At 44.6% G+C, this 18,629-nt stretch overlaps 1 protein-coding gene and 1 long non-coding RNA gene across 17 annotated transcripts in view; one reads left to right on the forward strand and one right to left on the reverse strand.

The window, feature by feature from the left end:
- LOC147649819 (uncharacterized) overlaps positions 1–2,967 on the forward strand; it is a 34,048-nt gene extending 31,081 nt beyond the window's left edge. The window contains exon 2 of the long non-coding RNA XR_015278000.1: positions 711–2,967. This is a non-coding gene — a long non-coding RNA (uncharacterized LOC147649819). The remainder of the gene's footprint in view (positions 1–710) is intronic.
- Positions 2,798–18,629, reverse strand: part of COPRS (coordinator of PRMT5 and differentiation stimulator) — a 147,726-nt gene continuing 131,894 nt past the window's right edge. For 6 of the 16 annotated variants that reach the window (XR_015277992.1, XR_015277990.1, XR_015277998.1 and 3 more), the window contains 4 exons: positions 10,187–10,734; positions 9,951–10,035; positions 9,542–9,697; positions 2,798–4,755 (listed from right to left, as the gene is read on the reverse strand). The gene's annotated coding sequence lies outside the window, so the exon portion shown is untranslated. Of the gene's footprint in view, positions 5,694–9,541; positions 9,698–9,950; positions 10,036–10,186; positions 10,735–18,629 lie in introns of all 16 variants that reach the window. The other 10 variants (XR_015277989.1, XR_015277982.1, XR_015277981.1 and 7 more) reach the window with 4 other exon arrangements.

Consider the following 18,629-nt stretch of genomic DNA (forward strand, 5'->3'; position numbering starts at 1 on the left):
GAGAACTGGAGCACAAAGATGGGGAAATTAAACAAGCTGAGTGCTTTCCCTCCCTGTTGTGTCTGTGACATTTCCCCCCACCAGAAATAAATGCAACTAGAGAGATGCACCCCAAGCCCACTGAAAGAGCCCTTACCCAAACCATTCCTCCCAGTTCTGTTTTACTTCTCTTTCAGCAAGTTCATTGCAGGTCTCTGGTCATCCACAGCATCTTTCTCTGAACTTTATTCTTGCTCTCATATTTCAGATCAGACCATGATGAAGTAATTGTGTGCAAAGAAGCAATTTGTTAAACAGAACCATAATTTTTAATTATTTGCCATCTTTATGCATTCTAATACTTTATTTGCATTTCTGAAAGCTTCTGTATGCTGAGTAAAAGTTTTTATTTTCATTGAACTCTACAGCAATGTTCAAAGCTTTTATCCTTTAATAACGCCAGTGGTATGGATAGACAAAATAATGGGTCCCTGGCCCCACAGCAGCAGCAGTCCTTTCACGTTGTCTTTGTGGATTACTTATTCATTACCTTTCTGAAAAGGCTTTGTTAATGGCTTTTAGAATTTTATCAATTAATTGATATGATTATCAATTAATTCTGCTTTATATGCCTATGCCAATAGATTAGGATTGCATGGTTTTGTTTTTTTTTTAATTGAGTTTTATGGCTCTGGAGCAAGATTTACTCATCTGTTATTTGTCATTCTCAGGAGCATTTCAACTGCTTTTCTTAAAGCTGAATTCTTTATAAACAAGGAGTGACTAGAAACCCTGAGCTGAGTCCCAGGTCTGGCTTAACTTTGTAAGGCACACTGACACACTGAGGCTGCTCCACTTAAGGTATGGTATGAACCAGGAGCTGATCCCGTGGCTGTGGAATGAGTGTTCACATGGAGTCATCCTGCCGTAGCTATTGCAGCTGCTGTGTAAGCAAGTCCTAAAGGACAATCCTTGTCCCAGTGACTGTGTGACAGATAAGACACAATGGGCACAAGGAAGGTGCTGCTATCAGTGAAGGATGGATACTGTTCAACCCACCAGGAATAAAGAAACCTGGGCTGCTCAAGGCCCCACAGAACTGGGAGTGTCCTTCGTGTCAGCTGAAAAGTGACACTTTTGGAACTGTTTGTGTCCAGACTTCCTGCTTTTACACCTTTGATTTCTGAGACTGCCTCATCACAGGATACCCCAGTTCTGCTGCTCCTCTCCAGAAGGATTTCTGTATCCAGCAACTCTTGTGTCTTTTTTGGACACTGAAACAAGATAAAAGGGCTTGAATGTTTCCTTGGCAAGATGGTTGGATGGAATTAGTTTAATCTGTTCTGATTCTGACACCTACAGCAAACTGACCCAATCATCTCTTCTGCTAACAGGCTGCAAAGTAACACTACTACTGTGGAATATTCTTTGTGATGAAAACAGGAGGATCAGGAATGGGGGTTTGTAACTTTTTTGGATGAGTTTCTGTTACAAATTTTATCTTTAGTATGAACACTTTAAATAAGAATATTTATATGTTAAAATAAACATATTTTTTGCCCTGGAATACGCCTCCCCAGCATCTTCCTACTCAACTCTGCCACTGTGAAGAGAACCCACCCATGGATTTTAAGGTCAGAAGGACGAGTCGAAACTTCCAACAGAGGATGTGCACAGAGCAACTCCTGCAGTTCCTCCTGCAGCCCAGGCCCTGATGAATGGATGTTATATGCTATGGAAACTCTGCCTATAGAAATGTCTGAGGAACTGTTCCAGGGCTTTATAACCTTGTCTTTTTCCTTGTGGCAAGCTGCAATTTGCCCACTTCTCCGGGCTCTGTGGACAAAAACCCTTCATATGTGTGACTGCATGTGGGGAATAGCAGAGCACCGTGGTTTGGTGCTGGTTTTTTCAGTTCTGTTCCCAAATCTCCCCAGGTTGCCACGCTGCCTGTCAGAGAGGAGGGTTGGTGCAGCAGAGGTCTTAGGGTCACTTGGTACATGGCCAGGGGTTCACATGCAGGATCACTTGTGCACATCCTGCAGTGGGATCCAGCCCTGCTGGATTTAACATTTGAGGACACTGTCAACAGACCCAAGTCCATTTCTTAGTGCCCACACTAAGCCACTATGACTTCAAGAACAAATCTGACTAGATTGAATTTTCTTTCTTTTTAAAGTTCAGTGTCACTTAGCACCTCCAATTTAGCTTGAAAAAAAGCAGAAATACCTAAAATAAAAGTGTTTTGAAAAGTACATGCAGGCAACTATGGGGTTTTTTCACTCAGGTGATGCCCTCAGTTTCCACTGCTGTTAAGCTCTGCCCCAGACTTCCTTCAAGTTGTCATCCCTAGTCTGTGCTAAGCATCATGAACATGAAAATAGATCCTGCTGAAATAAAACACCCATGTCCTCACATGCACACAATTTTTTCTCTGATAAACAGGTAACAGCAGATAAACTAAGCCTGAGTCACCAGTGATGCTGCTTTGCCCATCCTTGGAAGGTGCAGAGCATCTGGATTGGCGAGAGCGTTACCACTACCCACAAAGAACTGACCCGAGGCAGCACAGAGCAAAGGGTGCAGGGTGAGATCCCAGCAGGGAAAAGGGAAAAAATTAGAAATTTCTCTTCAAGTACAAGTAATTCTGTTAATGCCTGCAAGGAGTCTCTCACTGCAGGTGATGCTTGCCTTGCACTGTTATCAGCTGCTTTCAGTGCACAGCTCCTGTCCAGAACAGTTTAATGTGGTACATTCAATCAAACAGAAATTGTATGTCAGACACATACATGGAATAAAATCAGAGTAGAAAATACACTTTGCAGGCAAATTCATTTTATTTATTTTATTGAAGCCCTGTGGTACTTCGATGTAGTTTCTGATGAATAAATAGCTGCTTCACAGAGGAAATAGTTATTTTGGCAAACTTTTGTCTAGTTTAAACATTTGATTTTTGGCAACACTGAATAAATCCAAGCTTTCAAGGAACCTTTAGCTTTAGTAGTTGGTTATTGGGCTGTCTTTTTAATTGGACCAGAATTTGGCATATTTCACCAAGAGAACATTTGCTGGAGTTGGTGGGAAAGAAACTACAACTTCTCCAGTGGGATGCCTGGGCCAAACTTCACATGAGCTGGACCCTGTTCTGGTGCCCAGTTTGTATTGCCTGAGGTTCAAAGGCTGATACTTGGTACTTTTTAAAGAGAAAAACCAAAACAATCCCTCAGCAAAGTGAGCTGACATCCCTGAGTACCAAGTTCAGCACACAAACTCATCAGCTGATCTAGAACAGCATGACTGTGCCTTTCTCTGCAACATCGAGTTTGAAAAGTTTGTTATGTCATTGGAGCAGGATTTGTCTTCTTAACCTGGAAGCCCAACAGACAGAAAGTCCTCTTGTTACTGAGGTTGATGCTGCTTTCTATGCGGCTTTAAAAAAAAAAAAAAGAAAAAAGAATGTGCTGTTTCCTGAATACTAAGGATGCAAGAAAAACAGTTGTGGTGTCCCAGGTAAATAATGTTGTTTGGTGTAATGATTTAAACCCCAGGTTATAACTGTGAGGAGTCCTCTTGGCTATTTGTCCTGGTGTCATGGACCTATGACCTGGCTCAGTGTGACAAATACTGAAGGGGTCCCTGATGATTAGTGTATCTGAAAAATGTTCCTTATATTTTAAAGTTGATATTCCTGTAAACTTCACTTTTTCTTTCTGTCTGTAAACTCAGATTGGTTCTTTAAACTCAATAGCAACACCCTCATAGACAAAAAATGCAGAGAAATTCAGTTTGAAAATTAGGGTACCAGTAAGCCCATGGAGCACAGTGCATTTAGTCTGTACTTAAAGGAAGGCACCCCCAGACTCCTCAGGCTGCTCATCTGCATCATGAAAGAAGCTGACCAATACAAGAACTCTGTGCTGTGCTTCTCAATCTGTGGAAGAGCAATTTGTTTTCTCCTTAAACTTCCTGTGACTTTTGCTCTGCATTTTTAAAGCAAAAATTAAAGACTAACTGGTGTCTACAGCCTACCCTTTACAAATATACCCCCAGTTCATCCATTCCTGATGATTCATTCACTTCTCCCACAACAGAGTGACATCCTGATTAGTGCTAGCATATACAAGAGGCATTTTCAATCATTACATTATAAAGTGGAACAGGGAAGGACTGATGATCCAGTAGGACACAGTGACATTTCCAGTGTGCCACTCTACAGGACAGGTGGCAGCACACTCAGACCACAGCCCCATTACAGTATATTCTGATATTTATGTCTGGTGTCACAGATCTTATGTGTAGTACCAAGTGGTTTTTGTTCCATGACAGGTGAGAAGCAAATGTATGGATCCCAGTGTGACTTCCAAGTAGTTACAGCTTGCACTTAACTGGGGGAAAGGAAGCCAAAGGAAATCATGTGCATTGGAATCAAATACCATTTTTAGGAGTGTGTATTTCAACAGTGATTAAAATAGCCAGGGACTATGGCACACTCATGATTAATGGTCTCTGTGAGCTGAGGGCATGTCCTACAGCCTCAGGCCCTCCTGAGAGACACCCATGAGGAGCAGGAATTGCTTGGTTAGGCTTTATCTTCCTTCATTGTGTGGATCAGCTTTATCATGTGGCTTGAATTACTGTCTCATGTTTCTGGGGCCTGTGCTGTGTGTGAGAAGCTCCAGCCTGGCCTGAAGCAGAGGCACATCCCTGCATCCCGTTCCCATGGGGCTGACAGCCGGAAGGCACTTCCTGAGCTCTGCTTGGCACGCTGAGCTGGTGCTGCACTTGGAACAAGACCAAACAAATGATTATTTTAAAGCCACTCATTTTTTCTGACTCTGTTCTCATTCATATTTTATGACTTTGCTACTTCCTAAACCCCTGCATGTCCCTCTGGCCAGTGGGACCAGTTAAACCACTGAGCAGTGACCTCCCCAGCAGGTACAGGCAATTTCATGATGGACAAACCTGTGAGACACATGAACGTGAGCTTGGAGGCCTTCACTGTACCCTGTCCCTGCTACAGGACACAGCTGGTACCTCAGGACTGCTCAGCCCTGTTCAGTGAGGCTCCCTGGCCAATCTCAGTGGGATATAGCAACAGGGCTGGCACTCTCCAGTTCTCTGATTATTTGATGCCAGATGAGAAGCTCCCCAAGGCCTTCAGAGCTCCTGGAGCAGCTGTGAGTCCCTCTGAGGCTGCTGGGGAGAGCTGGCATCCACAGAGGAGGTGAGCTGGGGGCTGCTACACACTCCACCCTCACTCCCTGTGTGGCAAAAAGCACAAGCTTAACCTCTGCGTGCCTCCCACCCCGGCCGAACCAGAGAGAGGGAACTCTCCCTGTCTCAGTGGGTTTCTGCTGCACTTAATTGATTTGTGCTGCTAAACAGCCCCAAGTAAATGAGTACAAGGTGTTAAAGAAGGATGTGTTAGTGGGAAAGATCCAGCTGAAACAAAGCTTAGATAGAAACCATGTGTGTGCTGCGAGAGCACCCTTGCCCCATTCCCAGTGCCCAGCCCTGCACGGGGTGATTAATGCTTTACAGAAATCCTGTCTTGTTTTCAGGCCTCTGGCTTGTCCTGGAGCATCCCTATAGCCCAGCTGTCCAGTGGGCATTGCTGCTTCAGAGTGCAGCCAAGTGGCACCAAGGAATGCAGCTGCCTTACTCCAGCAGCATGCAGACACCACTGCTTCACCCATTCAGGATGTCTTCTCCTGCACAGAGACAACAGTACAAGACACTGCTGTAAGAAAACTTGAAAAAGACACAAATGAGGAACTTCTGGGAATTCCTCAGGTTTTTTTTACCAGCTGCAGAGGAGGGTGAAAACTGTTGGCTACAAAAATATTACAGTTTATGCTGTTAAACAAATCATCATTTATCAACAGGTAGCTGAATTATGTCCAACTCTGCTGGCAGAGCCAGAACTGATTTTGTTCCCAATGCTATTGTATAGTTAACAGCTGGCAGCAAACTGGCAGTGAAAGCTGTGCTGGGCTGATAAATAACCCAACAAGCCTCACAACAGAAGCGTCTCATGGAGCGACTGCAGCTCACACTGGAATGTGTGGAGCAAACGCTTATTAACAATCTGTGCACAGGCAGAGAACTGTCTGATGAAAAGGTACTAGAAAAATGTTATTTAAATAAGACACAGATTTCCTAGGGTTATCAAAAGAACAAACCAGGTTTTAGGTCTAAGAATACCAAACTACAGCAGCAAGCCAGCAAATGTTAGCATTTCTCACTGACTGAAACCAAGTCTGGTAATAATGAATGAAATGTCCCAACCGGTTCTGAGATATGAAAGGCAAGCCAGAAAACCAACAGAGAGAAGTATTTCTGTATTTGTTTCACAGCCCCCAGATTCTGCTGGAGAATTTTCCACTCTTCCAGATGTTTTCTGAGGGGGAGAGAGAGAGGCAGATGTTCTGATTTCAAATGTTGTGTCGCTTCTAAGTCAATAAGACCACACTGAACCACTGGGGAGAAGGCAAGGTGACAAGTGACAATGCCCCATGAGGCTCCTACAGTGAGGTATCACTGCCCTGTGTTCTTTACTTAACACTGCTCTGGTTTTGTCTTTGCTTTGCAGGCATTTTATTTTTCATATGGGTAATACCAGGAATGTCTGTCTCTGAGACAGAATGAACATGGGGCTGCAAGCTTCATCTCAGTGCAAATAATATTTTGGCAGGAAATCTGCAGGAGATTAAATTAGGGGCCTAACGACTGAATAGTAAACATTTCAAATTTTAAGTTCCTTTAAATAAGCAGCTACAAAAAAAGGAAGAATCTGACAAAATTAACAGGTCCAAAAGCAAGAGACAAATCCACTATGGGTCATTTGTTTTTTGGTGCAAATTTAAAGAGTTCTTCTTATTATTTTTATTAGTAGCTGTATATGTCAACATGCTGTTTCCTCAATGTGTTTTGAATCCAGATTAGCCAAAGTTTTAGGTATTGGCAGACTTGCTACAATGGAAGGGAAATGCCAATGGAATAACTTTAAACATGATCCAATCCCTGATGATTCACTGGATGTGTTAAAATTTCCTTTGAGACCATGTAAGTAATGCAGGGACTGGAGTGCAGAGTGCCTGTGACTCAGCTCTCTGAGGCAGCGGGAGGATGTCAGAATTACTCACTGGGACGGGAGGAATCTCATTTATCTATTTATAGGCAAGGCTGAGATGAACTTGAACCATTAAAGAGCTGAGTTTGCCAGTTCCCATAGGGGAGGAGGAGGGAAGGACCTCACTTTAGCTGTTGAAATCAAAGCTTCCTTTTTTCCCCCCAAAGCTGGTGACTGGCCAGTTACGCTTTCTCATGCTCACACAGGCAGCACAGGGCTCCTCCTCCTTGTTAGAGGCCAGCGCCCACTTTGCCAAAATCCTGTCTGCTGCACGTTTCTAGGAACACAGGGCTCAGCATTACTGAGCCAGTCTCCCACTATCACAATCAATTACATCATATCACGCTTTTTGGCAGGCTATTCTAACACTTCATTTTCAATTTCCAGCCCTAATATCATTTGTTCTTGTGCCAGAATCGTAATTTAGTTTAAACAGTTCTCTTTTTTTCTCTGATCTTTACCTATCAGATGTATTTACCAAAAACAATCCTATCTGCTCTAGTCTTTGTTTTGAGAAACTAAACAAATGAACCTCTTCTAGTCTCCTCTTGTTCTAAACCCTCTGATCATCCTTAATGCCCTTCTCTGTACCTGCTAATCTTCCTTGAACATGAGTGAACCTGTATCTTCTGGGACTGTGTTTGCCTTTCCATATCAGATTGGTGGCTCACAGTTATCCCTCAGAGCAAGTAATTCTCTCTATGTGTTTTTTTTTTTTACCACCCTGCTTTTGTCATTCTCAAGTGAGTAATGTGATATTCTAGTGATTAATTTTTAACTGCCTGTCTTTCTACTTTGTCTATTCTATCTCAAATTCTGTCATTAAGTTATTGCTGATTGATGTTCTGATCCTTCTCTCTATTAGCAAAGCCTGTGTCCTCAGCAAATTTCTGTATGACATTCCTACAGCTGTGCCAGAGTCATTAACAAAACAAGACTGGCTCAAGACTGACCCTTGAGGAGTTCCACTCTCTGTCGGGCATTTCTCCTTCCCACAGAGCTCCCTGTCCTTCGCTTTAGCAGTTCTGCATTGCCATCCACACTAATCCCCATCTTCTCAACTTCAACTACTGATTTCCCATGTGGTGTAATATCAAACTCTTGACTCATGTCTGGATAGAGTGTATCACCTGTATTTCATTTGTCATGGGAAAAAAAGTCAGTCATCAAAGAGAAATACAAGGTTACACTGAGCTCCTTTAAAGTGCCAGCTCTTTCCAAATCCTGAGGTGGAAATCTGCCAGGGCACCTTGATCTGAGCACATGGAATTCTTTAAGCTTTTCCTTCTGTCTTACATGTGATAATTTTCATTCCCTTAAGTATGTTCCTACTAGAAATCTCATCTTTGTCCCATTGTCCAATATAATCATCTCTGCTGAAAACATAGGTAAAGTGGTTTTAATTCATTTTGGACCATATGTAGACTGGTCTAATCTCAATCTGATTCTCACTACATGATGGCCACGTTTCTCCTCTTTTCCTCTTCTGTATTTATCTAACTGAAACCTTCTACCATCTGTTTCATTTCCTTTTCAAAATCTGATTCATAACTTTACATTAGACATTTCTCATTCTACCCTTATATTTTCTAACCTCAGCAAATTAAAATGGGAAGACTGAGGCAAATAGTGCCTCCAGTCTTGCCCCAACACTCGTCTCTGATGCCACACTCCTGGCAAAGATGACAGAGTAGCTGATAAAGCAGGTCCCGAACGGCTGGACTGAGCATGCCCCCGGCACAGGGGCTCAGCCCTGTGCAGGGTGATGGGCTCCAAAGACATTTGATGATGATCATCATTTCCTGCAGTGGTTCCCCTCCAGACCTCTGATTTCAGTCCCTGGCTGCACCTGAACACCCCATTGCTGCTGAGACCTGCCCATCGCTTGCCTGCTCTCAGCAAACTCCTGCATATGTTTGGGGCTGGTTGTTTATCCCACTAGTTTTGGAGTGTTTCCCTTCAGGGTTTGTCCTCCTGCACATTCCAGCCAGTTTTGGAATCCAGTTCCCATCACATTCAGCTCCTCAGGTCTTCAGTGCAGTTGACTGCACTCTTTTGTTCGCTTAATTTCTCATCATTTGTCCTTTGTGAGATGAATACTTTGGCGTGTGACTGCAGACAGTGCTGGAGATTCAGCCATAATGAGGTACCCTTAAAATTTCAACCAGAGTCCTCAGAGGCTCTGGATGACTCAGAGCTCAGAGCTTTAGAGACAGTGAAAGAACTTCACCTGCCTTTCTTGTGTGTGTGAGAGACACTGTAACCCTTCTCAGGATGAACTAGCATTTTCATTTTATAGATAACTGAGACATAAAGATCACACTTCAGAACATACTGCACTCTATGAGGAATTAGTTAAGTGCCTGAGGTGAAGTACAAAGTCTCCTAGCTCCACTGAGATCGCTGCAGCAGTCAGACCTTGCTCACCTGAAAACGAGGTGCCTGTGCCAAGCTATTTGCTTTGAATTCTGCCTGGTTCTTGAAGAAAGCAAAGCTCACCAAGACTGTGGATTGACCTGTCCCAGACATGCAGCCAGGACAAGCAGCAGAGGCTTAGCTCAAAGTGACTGTACAGGGCCAATTCTAGAAAAGAGGAGACAAGCACTCAAAACACATCATAAAAATGTACTGGTCACCCAAATCCCTTTAAAAATCACTGCCAGGTAGGGTATCTGTACTCGAAGTGGGGGTCACCCACCCACTCACTGTCTTTCCCCACTGCCATGAGAATCACTCCAGGATCCTGCCTGTGACATGACCTTGCCTTCCCAGATTTCTGAGCTGTGGAATGGCAGCAGCTCAGCCCTCGCTTCCCAAAACAGCGTGAGAGACCTACCACAGCACTAAGGCCATACTGCTGTCCCAAAAAGATGGAAGATCGATGGAAGCTCTTCCATTGGCAACTGATGCATGTTCCATGCCTGTAGAAGAGATGAAATGGAACAGCAAAGCAAATTTCTCTCCTCTCCATTAACATACTGGTAAAATACTCTGGAGGGGGAGAAAAACTGTGCCCCACTCCCAGAGCATGTCTGCCTCAAATTCACAGTGCTCTGCTGGGCACCTACTGACCTTGGCAGTGTCACAGGACTAGTGTTTGTCGAAAAAAGTAACCTCCTTGTGAACAGGCTCTTTGCTTTGGGAAACACAAAGCAGTCTTGTCTTCCAAGTGTCCAAGCCTTCTTTTCACATCTGTTTAGTCCTTCAGTAGCATTTATTTTTGGACACAAGTCCACATTAAAGGGATGGTGTCCAGTTAAACCCACAGGCTGCACCACCCTTTGCTCTCCTCTTGAAGGGGAAGGCAGTGGAGGAGACCAAAAAAAAGCAAGAGAAAAGTCCATCGCCTGTTGGGCACAAAACTGCTTTTGCTTTCTAGTGAAAAGGAGCAGAGCATCCTCAGCAGCATAGGGCAACTGGCCAAACAGGCCAGAGCTTGGATGCCTGAGGCTTTTGAGTAACAGTAATAACAAGTCCAGGGGCTACATTTCCATTTGTCTTCATTTCCAAAAGCCTTTCCAACGGAGATAGCTCAGAGCAGGGAGACACCAACGTTCCACATTGTTGTCTTGAGTTTCTGGTGGGTCTAACTTTGGTGATACCGCACTTCAGCACATCACCTGTAAATGATACCAAATCAGAAACACAACCTTTCCTGCTGCCCCTCGGTGCTTACTGCCCTTCCAGCCCCTCAGGACAAGGCTGCTCGTGCTGTGTGAAGGAGCTGAGGAGCAGCTGCAGGTCAGCACTGCCTCCGGAGCCAGCTGCAGGCATACGTCCATCCTGTTGCAGGTAAGTGCTAAACCAAAGAGCTCAGGCTTCCAGTGGATTATGCTCACCAGTTTAACTCCATACAGGAAAGGTATTCCCAGACCCAGTGCCAGCTTTGTCACCTCCAGCAGACCTCATGACTGTGTGTGGCCTGAGGCAGCTGCAGAAGGGCCATCTAAGGGCTCACAAAACTGAAGCCTGAGGCACAAGGTTCAAGGCAGAGGTTCTGTATGGGCAGTGTGTGTGGTCAGGACCTGCATTCCTTGGGGTAGAGGCAGAGAGGAGAGCAGGACTGCCTCAGGAGCTCTCCTGACAGGATCTGCAAGAGGAAATAAGCTCATTTTGGCCACAAACTATGTTTTGGGCCACCCATCAGCATTGAGCATCTCAGGTCAGGGAGCTGTGCTCCCTGCCTACAGCACAGTGACTGAGCTGGGCCCCTAGGGCAGCCACTAAAGCACCCTGCTCTCAACCTCCGCAGGGCAGCGACCACAGCCCTGCTCCCTGAAATCAATGGGACTCTGGCCACAGCCCTGATTCATCTCCCTCCTACATCAATACATAATCTTTTAGGTCCATTGATTTCAGTGACTGGAGCTATCAGGCCCTGGATGTCCATGAGGGCATGGCTGGGCCCAAAGAAATGGAGGCAGCAACTCCTGGAAGACAGAAGCTGCAATCTGTGCCTGCCTCATGCTTAAGCGAGTTAGGGGAATATTAACAACGCATGACTCGGAGTAAGTGCTCCTGGATGCCTGGCTGACTTTGGCAAGGGGCACTTTGAGAAGGATAAAACTGCATTTTCATTCCTGAGAATCTTCCTCCAGTAATAAAATGTGTCCCATGGGATGCTGGTAACAAATTGCTATTGTCTGTGGAGTAGCTGGGGGTGCGGGGCTGACATTGCTGAACCGTACACACAAACCACCACTGCATGTCACCAGTTCAGACCCAAGATTTACAAACACACAGTCACAGGTAGGCTGGCCTCAAATTAGTCTGGGAATCTAAAAAAAAGAAAACAAACCCAACCCAAACCCCTCAGTAATTTTGTATTCTTTCCTTTGCATATAAAATATCATTAAAATAATTAGAAAAACAGATGCATTGTATCAGTAACTGACAAATTAAGAATTCAGTCATGGCTGTGTAGAAACCCACTACCTCCTTGCAGTACCAATAATGATTATTTATAGCCTGCTCTGCAAGGAAAGCAATCCAGAAAAACGGAATGATTATAATGTAATGCACTCATCCCCAGGGAGAAGTCTGGTGCAAGTTGTAGCCGACATCTCACACCATTTTCTTGTCTTGAATTTTAAACTTTATTGTAAGTACTGTTTGTGTATTTTGCAGAGAATGTCTCAGTTCCTCTGTAACAAGTACCCATTTTATTCCTGCTGAATTTCATTGAACTTACTCCTGATTTATAAGAGGCAGATCCATATTACTGCTTTATAGAGCAATCTCTTAGCTGCCTATTCACAAGGATATGCTGCCTGGCAAAAGAATGAGCTGAGGGAATGAGCTGGGTGGCAGATGAGCTATTAGTCTCGATGATATCACCATAGCATCTGGAGCAGTTACACGCAGCACTAACACAGGGTATGAGAAATTCTCTGCTCTCAAAAAGAGCTAACAAAGAAAATACACAGAGGCTAGGAGGTATGGAAGAATCACAGAAAAGAGAAGGAGCTGTACAATGTCACATTGCCAGCAACTGAGAGAGGCTGAAACAAAGTCTCTGTCTCAGCCCCCTCCAGCTTCATGTTGCCTTTGCTCATTTCTGGTTCTGCATCTGGATATGATGCATCTTTAACTGGAAGTTCAATTCAGAAAAAGAAAGTAATTTTTTTTCTTATTTGCTAAGAGAACTGGCTTTCTGCTGGTTGTGCAAACAAATTCTTTCCCATGATTAATACCTGTCTCCTGTGCTGAAGACATCAGACTCTGCATGGATCAAATCTTAATGAAGCAAAGCTCTCTTCTCAGAAAAGAACATTTCCCATTTTTTCTGCAAGCATTCCTCCTCACAATTGTCCTTGTTTAGCCCTGTGATAATTTTATGATGCACTCCCAACATAACTCACAGTACTTCTCATTATTGTGTGCCACAAGTGTTTACCATTTTTGTGGCAGATACCAGCCTTTAGACATTCCACATTTCCTGTTTCACTGGAGCCAATCACTCACTGTTCAGTACTGAGATGCAAATCCCTAATTAATTTATACACAACAAAGCACTTCAGTCATTGCAATGAAAGTGTAATGGAGAGTAGACCATTAGCAAAAATTGGCTATCAAGCATGGGGAAATTATTTCCTTTTCATGTTTCCATCAATATTAAGATTGATTAATCATCTTGCAAAAAAACACCCTCCCAATACCAAACTGCCTTTACACTTTTCCACCAGTGCTGGATGGGATACCTGTGCCAGTTTTGTTTTCTCTCACAGCAAGGAAACCTCTCTGATGTGCTGAGAACTGGTTCAACCCTACTCATATTCTCTTTATAGAATCAGAATATAATAGCCTGGTTTTAACAAAAAGAAATCAAGATTAAATTCAATATATTCTGAAGGAGTGAAAATTCCTAGCAACAGCTGAAAGGGAAGTGGAATCTATAAATGCCTCTTTCATCTTTATCAAATTACTATTCACTGCAGTTACATTTATTAATAACAACATCCCTTAAACTACATTGTGAAAATCCATTAGCAAGAAATGTTTTAAAATGTTCAACAGGCTGTAACAGATGATTTATCAAAAGCTAAAACAATTAAATACTATGAGCAGAGTGGGCATTTTTATGGGCCATGGAGCTTGGCAGGGGGACATTATGGTATGATCAGAAATGGACAGTTTGCATAGCATAACTTTAATTCTATCATCTCCATTAGCAAGGGGACAGGCAAGCTAAGAGTGTTTTCTGACTTTTCCTTCATCTCACTTCCATATGTACTCACCCCTAAAATTGCTGATGGGCATTTCAAAGTCATCACTTCTGGCATTTGCTACACACTGAGGTACCAGACTGCTCTGAATCAGGTTCTCAGAGAAACCTGTGTGAGCAGATCACTGCTCCCAGAGGAAACATCCCAAACCCTGACAAGAAGAGCATTCTAAGAAGTTTTTTAATTGTCCCATGAGGGTCTGACCAGGGGGGCAAATCACTGCATTGTTTTCTCCTCCAGCACACCCTGCACTGGCCCTGGAAATTCTCATATTCCCCTCCTGTATTTCTTCACTTGTTCTTGTAAACACAGTTGAAATGTCAATCACTGCTGAGCAATCACTGTGAAGGAACTGGATATTGACTCTAAATTCACGTGGAACATTTTGTCATTATTTTCCTGAAAAAAAAAAAAAAAATAAAATACCATTCCTGACTTTGGTGCACACCCTGCAACACAGAAGGTTTGCTCAGGTCCCAGGGGATCGTTCCAGGGGGACAGGCTGCGAGTCCTTTCGGCTGCTTCCAGCTTGGAGCAGAGAACAATAATGGCACAGAGAGCTCCGCTCATTCCCCAGCCGTGACTGCAGCTATCACAGCCTCCCGCTGCACCACTGTAAGGAGGTTTTTGATGACATTTTCTTTGTTGCTACAGAAGGCAAAGCCTGAGTCAGGGATTACAGGAAAAGGCGAGGGGGAAGGGGCAGGAGATGCAACCGCAGCCGTGGAGGGAGTGAAACAGCAGCTCTGGGGTCTCCGTGCACTTTCTGGGCTGCATAGGGGATTGCTGTGGGCTGCATTAGGCTTTGGCTGACCTGCTGATAGATCAAGTTCCCCTTCCAGATTTGATCATTCCTTAAATCCATAAAGAGATGCCTGAGGCAGGTCAGATTGTTTCTGAGGCAGATACACACAGTGCAGCCCAGTTCCCTCCAGAGTGAAAAGCTCTTTGCATGTCTAAGCTGTAAGTTTAATTCACCCCAGCCAACAGACAGACCTGAGTCACACACCAGCCACCCTTGTGTTCATCCCTTCCCCTGGGGCCTTCCACTAAGGAGCACAAAGCAGTGGCAGAACAAATTTGTGGCAGAATGTATCTTCTGTAACCGCACACGAGCCAACTTGTTAGATCATTTTCTGTCCCAGCTGAAAGTGCAGCTCCATGATTGCTTGTGATTGAGCAGAACTAAAACCCACATAATTACATGGGCCAAGGCACAGACATCGGCAGCTACAGATGCTGGTGCTTCGTTGGGAAAGCGCAGCACATGGTGAGGAAAAGAAAGTTGTAAATTATATGTACATTCCACCTCATCCCTGTTGCAGAGCTTTTGGCCTTCAATTTGTGCAGAGCAAAAGGATGGAATTTCTCAGGTGTAATGACAAACTGCACAGCACAAAACACCAAAAACTGTGTCAGTTCTTGAGCTGGTGGGTTCAGCTCGCCCAGCCAGATGAAAACAGTCTGGACTAGTGCTGGTGAGACAATACTTGGCATCTCACAGGCACATCATTCTTGGCTGGAACATCCCCCTCCTGGTTCATGTTCTGTTTTCTCTGTTGCTGACCTCCAGTGATGGAAGAAAGGGGTTGGACAGGGAGAGGAAAAAGAGAAGGCAGTGGATGGTGCTGGGAGCAGAAGAGAGGCCTGAAGGAATGGGAAAGAGAAGGAACAGCTGTGGGGCTGGGAGGGAAATGGAGATGGAATGAAACAGATACGCTTTCCCTTTGGGAGGGTGGGCTGAGACAGTGTGGACAAAGCAGGGCTAAAACGAAAGGGAGGAAACCAGAGAAGAGAAGATGAAACAAGGGAGATCAGAGAGGAAAATAGGAAGCAGCATTAAGAGGACAGAGATGAAGGCTGGGATATGTTGGGGAAAAACAAGCAGTGAAAAAAACTTCAGGAATATTATGCAAAAGACAGAGAATCAGAAAAAAGTCCTATGAAAATGCCAGCAACCCAGCTGCTGAAACTCCTGTACACTTACGTCAACATCACACCACAGATCAGCACCAGGGGAGGAGGCTTGGGGTTGTTTTTTAATTGCATGGAAAGGCTTTCAGTGATGCAGAACATGAACTTCAGCTCCCACTGAAGAGTCAGAGTGGTTTAGAGGTGCTTACAGCCACAGGAACACAAGATCCAGCTTGACAAAGCTCATGAGTCCGGGAGCTACGTTACAACCTTGAGAACAACCAGCCTTTACCTTGTCCAGCCTTGAGACCCAGGGTGATAAGGACCAGCAGGTGCAGGGGAGGGAGCCCAAGGCAGGAACACTGCCCAGCTCTGCCCTGCACCACAGCAGACACTTGCTTCCTTGTCCCTGATGAGGTCCTTCATTTACATGTCTAAGCTTGAGTAGGGGTAAGAGGTATCCTCTTTGCTGCTTGAAGTGAAATGTTTGGCTTATTGGCACAGCTTGTTTAATTTGGCTCTTAGTGTTCGGTCAGTGTTATTAGAGAAAGCAATAAAAATGCACTAAATACAAGGAACTACATTAAAACAGCATGGAATTGCAATGCAAACCAAAGAAAGCAGGAGGGCTGAGTGTGGAGACAGCCATTCCCTCCTTCAATCATCCTCTTCTCCCTAAATACGGAGAGTGTTACGGTGGAGGGGTGGAGGGCCCAGTGGTCACCATTCATGTGGGAAGTGTCAGATCTGTATCCAAGTTTGGCTCCTTCCCCCAGTGCCAGGGTGGCTGCTGAGGTCACAAGTGGGGGTAGATATTTCACTCTGATGCAAGGTGAGAATTCAAAAGCACTGAGCTCCCAAAACTGTAGCTTCTGCCAGAGTTTCGCTTTAGTGCAATATCCTCAGAGGCAATTGGTGTCCATCCTCAGCCATATCTCCCTCCAATCAACATAAACCATCATTAAAGTGCACCTAAAGTGTTCTTCCTCTTCACACATTGCTGCTGAGTTCTCACATTTCCAGACTGAGTTCTTACACTTGCCACATTTTTCCATTGTTTTCTTGTGACTGTATAATAAGGAGCAGATCCCCCCACCACAGAGGACTAGGAGACATCAGTGTGACACACATCACCTGCCCTGGCTGGTGCTCACTGCTCGAGCCTGGCTTTTGCAGCTCAGTCAGATTTCTTGATTTCTGCTCTGGCCTTGAGCTCTTTAATTTACCATTTTATTAACTGATCTGAGCCACAGCTGTGTCCCCACGTTTCTTCCGCACCATGAAAACCACAACTGCAGGTTACATCTGGGACAATGGCAAGGTGATTGCTGTAAAGCCTGGGATTCCTAAGGAAACAAAGCTTTACATGTATTCAGTGTGTGTGTGTGTGTGTATCTGAGTAGTTCTTGAACAGCACCATACAATCTCAACACAACAGAGGAGAGAATCTCTCAAAGCTCTGAAGCTCCCAGAGGTGACTGGAGATGACAGCTGGAGGATACAGACACCGTAAGTATTCCCTGAGGAAAAGGCAGCAGTGAGTGCTCCCTCCACAGCAGACAGTGGGGACAGCACACGGATGAAAGCTGCTCACCAGACCTGCTGATCAGGAAATTACTCCTTAATAATCTCAGTGTGCCTGAGCACCTTCTCTTGCCACTCCTAAGGGAGGTGGATCCCGCTGTCACATTCACAGCTTTCCTCCATCACATGCCTTTCATCCTGAGGCCAAAATTCCAGGGGAAGGGGGTCCTTGAGTGCTACTGCAAAATGGGGAATGGAGGCAGCAGGAGAGTATCCAGGTGCAAGATGCTGGAGCTGCCCCTCGGCACATCCATTGCTCCTGTCCAGAGGCACCTTTGAGAATGTGGTGTAAATGACAGGAACTGGATCACTGGCTGGAGCAATGTCAGCACCTCCCTTTGAGGACATTCACTCCCCTGTGCCATGAAACGACAAGTTATTATTTAACAGCAGACCTCACAGGGAGGAATGTTTTTCTGTATTCATGGCCTCTAACAAGCATAGCAATTGTTTACTGTACTCTGAGCAACCCAACAGTAGCTATAATGTAATAATTATAGAGAAACCTTCCTAAAAATATATTTCCAATGCATCAGCATAACTCCAGCTGGCACTGAACATGTAAGTTCAGCCCAGCTTGAGAATCAGATAATGCACAACATTTTGTGCAGCTGTGCAAGGACTCTGGAGTGGAGCTCTGGAGCTAATGCCTTGCAGTGATGGAGGGAAGGACAAGAAGCAGCCAGAAGAGCCACAGGTTCTTTCCTCTGTGGTCAATGACAACAGAAAACACCAGGATCATTTTCAAACTGGATAAACTGAGGATTTGGAAATCCTAACAACAGCCTTTTCTGATCTGGGTGCTGACTTGTTGGTCTCTGGTTTTAGAGGTTCAGTCTGAGTCCAGGCTGCACCAGCATTTTTCATGGAGATGATTCACTATTATTATTTTGTTTCATCCTCACACACTAGAATAGCATCTAGACTCCACAAGCTCCTTGGAGGATCCTTCCTTGTGCTCAGTATCAGTGAACTCCAGCTCATACTACTGTGCCTCAACTTCCTCACTTGCAAATAAGGCCAAGACAAAAACCCTTCAACCTAGGGGTGCGTTCAGGTTTGGAAAACAATTCTAGCACCTTTGAAAGAAGGTTTCCCTAGAAGCCCAGTCTGCAATTTATTGTTTCAATTAAAAAAGTGTGTATTTTACAATCCACAATCTGTTTACACCTCTTACAGCTATCTCTCTAAAAAGAGCTGGGCTCTGGTAGCTCACGGATTTGGCACAGCTTGTCGAACAAGCAGGCTCACCAACCTACCATGACACACAGCACTTCTGTGTAACTTTACAG

This window comes from Cyanistes caeruleus, chromosome 19, assembly GCF_971803275.1.
Source record: "Cyanistes caeruleus chromosome 19, bCyaCae1.hap1.1, whole genome shotgun sequence".
Lineage (NCBI taxonomy): Eukaryota > Metazoa > Chordata > Aves > Passeriformes > Paridae > Cyanistes > Cyanistes caeruleus.